The following is a 4,199-nucleotide window of genomic DNA, read 5'->3' on the forward strand; positions in this document are numbered from 1 at the left end:
TGGAGTATGGGCTCCGGTTTCCGCTGAATCGTGCAGCCCTCCGCCGAAACAATGAATTAATTATAACCTAATGATAACAAATGATTAATAAGGAAGAATAGTTTCGAAACAATGAAGACCATCCAACTCGACAGCAAAACGAGGATTCCTCATTATTATCTTCTTTCTCGTCACTGCGGCCGCCACCTTCTTTTCTTCAGCACCAACTTTGTTTTCAGCTTGCTGAGTACTATTCTCCCTCTTCAAACCTTCATCCTTACGCAACGCGGCGGGGGAGAAATTGAACGGCTTCTTCCACCCGGTGGATTCGGCGCATAACGCATCGAACGAGCTGAACAACGACATCATCTTTACTCTAATTAATTAAGTGATTAAGAATTAAGATTAGAATTGCTTGAATGCTTGAGTCTTGTGAATTTTTAGGCTTTATTAGTTGACTATATATATAGGGAGGGGAGGATGAATAAGGAAAGATATGGAAAGCGCAGTAAGGAAATAGGAAAGTTAAGTTTATTATAGGGAAGTTAGAAGTTACGTGGCTGGTAAGAAATAAGGAAATAGGAAAGTACTCCTAGTTGTTTGTCAAGCGTGACGACCAAGTCAAGTCCGAGTAAACAAAGTCGCATATGTTTCCTTATTGACTTTATGAATGGATAACTCTTGTGAACTAAATGTGATTCTAGATGTGTGTTAAGTAGAGATAGTCATGACTAAGCTTGATAAATGGGTCATTTGGGTGGGTTTGGGTTAGGTTATATTGGATCGGGTCCTTTTCGGGTCAATAGCTTATCATGTCACTTTTGGGTGAGTCATTTTTCGGTCGGCTCACTTCGGATCGGTCAATCCGGGTCGTTTGGGTCATGATTTTGTCTTAATTAGGTCATTTCGTGTCATTTTGGGTCAATCGGGTCATTTTGGGTCACTTAAATCATATCACTTCGGGTCGGGTCATTTTTGGGTCGGGACACTTCGAGTCTGTCGGGTACTCGGGTAACTTTCGGGTGATGCATTTCGAGTCATTTTTGGGTCTCAGATCAGCCTTATCGGATCGGGTCATTCGGGTCGGGTCAACTTTGCCAGGTCTAGTCATGACCCATGAGCCGGATTTAGGACGGGTTAGCAAGGGCGCTTGGCCGCTTGCCCCCGCTAGCTAATGAAATTTCAAAGTTTTCCTTAAATCATTAACCGTTCGTCTCTGCTAAAATTTTTCACCTCTTTTGGGATTAATTCCTGACTCCACCACTGACAGAAAAAGTGGTTGGGTTGGCTCAAGCCTAACTCGTGGCTAAGTTGGCATGCATACTGAAGTTTTTAGTTAAAAATTTGTTCAGCGTATTTTAAATGGATAATAATCTATACGTAATACACCTCATGTTATAAAACTTACTCCGTATACTACATTATCTGACATACTTCGTACTATACAACAATTTTTTTTTTTAGAATTTGCTCATAAATTTTTAACAAAGTTTTTTTAATGACAAGCATATTCATGTAAAAAAAGTTAAAATTAGTCAAATAAATATCATTTGATAAAACTGTCTAGTGACTAGTGACTATCAAAAAAATTGTCATATTACAATTATGTGACTAGTTACTATCAAAAAAATTGTCATATTACAATTATGTGGTAATATTTTGATCGTTTTAATGGCAAAATGATATGATCGCCTTGGAAAGATTAAAACAATTTTATTACAATTGCATTGGTATGTTTTGGAGCCATTAGATGTTGGGAACACGGTGTACGTCGTGACTATATATGTGTAAAGAGTTGGAAACCCGGGCATAGCTAGCATGCACCATAGTTGATGTTTTCAGTGCTAGTTAGTTTGGGATGACAAACTGACATGTCAAGTTGAAAACTGCGTACCAGAAGCTAATCGATGAGGCTAGTAACCTTAGCAAAGAGTTTTAAAAGGAGTAAGTGGCATTCACGCTTAACTATCCTCCAAAAGATATTCTTGAAATTTGTTAACTCTTAGCCACGTGGTCCAAATACGACAATTTTTTTTTTTTTTTCAAATCGCTCGTAGTACTCGGAAAGATGATCGATTTGGAGAAAAAATCGGCATTTTCCGAACTCGTAAACACGAGTTATGACCTCTTATAAATTTTCGGATAAAAAATTGAATATTTCATTTAAATGTCAAAACTCAGGGATAACGTGTGAATTTTCCGTTGATAAAATATGTTATTTGAAATTACTTTTGGAGTTGGACGGTTGGTACTTGGTTACTTAAGTAGTGAACTAACCTAGTCTAGATGGGATAGTAACGGCCAAGAACATTTGACATAACACGTTGAACACATGATAAAATGCCGAGAAAGTAAAATCCGTGGTTCATATGCATACGCACCTTGATCATTGATTGCGTACCTAGACAATAATCAATTGTGATTTGTGACACTTTTAGAGGTCGAAATTGGACATGTTGTCACTATCTAGTGTCTATGGTGTATTCACTAGTGTAGAGGCCGGTTTATTGCAACGTTTTAATATTAGCGTATACGCCAGGTGAAGTGAATGTAAGAAGCAAAATCTACAAGAGAGAAAAAAAAAAGTGAAAAAACGCATCAATGATTAAATCGGTTAATTTGAAAAGTTTGTAATCTTGTAATTAATTAGAGACGGAAAGAAAATAACGATAATTCATATGTCAATAAACTTGGTTTAAAATATCTTAATAATTTGTGAACTACAGTTTAATACGTATAAGCTAGATCATTGATTAATATGAAGTAGAAATTCGAAATTAACGATCGGATACAACTTATTAATTCGTACCACGAAAATTCTTATTCCGAAACGTTAAATAAAGTGACATGCATATACTCTTCCTAATTAAAGTCTATTGAGTAATTAAGGTTTCAAAACAATTTAAGCCATCAAATTGAGGTGCTATTATTGGCATATTATTAGTTTGTCTCAATACATCCCTTGTTTTCTTGGCAACGTAATTGCTTGCTGACTCCTTCAATGATTCACTGCCCTGCCATGTTTGAGAAATTTGTCACAATGTAAGCTTATATGATCATTTACTCGTACAACAGTCTTATTTCTCGTAAATATTTTACATTGTTAACTTGATTATATAAATAACATAATACGGAGTAATAAGATTCAGGAATCTAACTCGTGTTTACGCTAAGGTCCCATGTTAAAGAAATTTGGGTAACACAAATTGATAAACTTAAAACTATTTTTTGGAAATATAGGATAACAGAAGTTACCCCTTGTTACTAACTAGCTTAGACTCGGCTTGAAATAATAAGAAATAATTTACCTTAGCTGCGGGGATATGAAAGTGTTGATGAACATAAAAACCAACCGATACAGTAACTGCGGATACTATTATGGAGTAATTAAACGCGACAATAGCCATTATTTACACTTCTTAATGAAACTCGACTCAATATTTATTACTCCGTAGTACTCTCGATCTAATATTGGACTAATAGTGTGAAATGTACTTGAATAGATTGTAGATTGAGGAAAGGAATATGTAGACGACTTGTCGTCGAAGGCAAAGGAAAATTTCAAAGCAAGCAAAGTAAAATTACATACAATGCAGGAATGCAACGAGGCAGAGAAGATTTAGCTCTTTAATATACGCCGATTTATTATTATTTAATTTAATTATTATATACTAAAATATTGGTTTAATTTGGTTGATTCTTTACAAAAGTGGATAATTAGATATGTTAGAATGATTCGTTGCTCAACTTTGAATCAGTATATATGCAAGAAAACTTAATTTGTCATGTGCCCAAAACTTTATTCTCAGTGGATTTCATAATAATTTATGCCTATATTCGATGGGTGTCTTTCGAATTTGATGATCATATATGCTTAAATTTTGATATGATTATAATAAATTTCTAGCAAATTATTCTCATATTGTACCATAGTAGTTAGAAAACTTACGGAGTGGTATTTTCTCGTCACTGATCACCGTTGACAATCAACGAACGAGTTAACAACTCCGCGACCATGCACCCCTACGAGAAAGGTAGAATACATTCAAATAAGACTGAACCTTTGTACTATATATACATTTGCCGATTTTATTTGAAGTTAAACAAGATTCTTTATAATACTAATTTAATTAAAAAATACATTACATATGAGTAATAATCCTGTACAATGGTCTATATATTATCTATACAAAATTTTCGCCTGTTTAATATGAAAATCT

General features: G+C 34.7%; 1 long non-coding RNA gene across 1 annotated transcript; it reads right to left on the reverse strand.

Annotated features, from left to right (window-relative positions):
* Nucleotides 1–2,752: 2,752 nt before the first annotated feature.
* On the reverse strand, nucleotides 2,753–3,558 carry LOC141609355 (uncharacterized). Its single transcript, XR_012527376.1, has 2 exons — nucleotides 3,288–3,558; nucleotides 2,753–2,993 (listed from the first exon to the last, which is right to left on the reverse strand). It is a non-coding gene; the product is annotated as an uncharacterized LOC141609355 (long non-coding RNA).
* Nucleotides 3,559–4,199: the final 641 nt, after the last annotated feature.

This window comes from Silene latifolia, chromosome 10 (assembly GCF_048544455.1).
Source record: "Silene latifolia isolate original U9 population chromosome 10, ASM4854445v1, whole genome shotgun sequence".
Lineage (NCBI taxonomy): Eukaryota > Viridiplantae > Streptophyta > Magnoliopsida > Caryophyllales > Caryophyllaceae > Silene > Silene latifolia.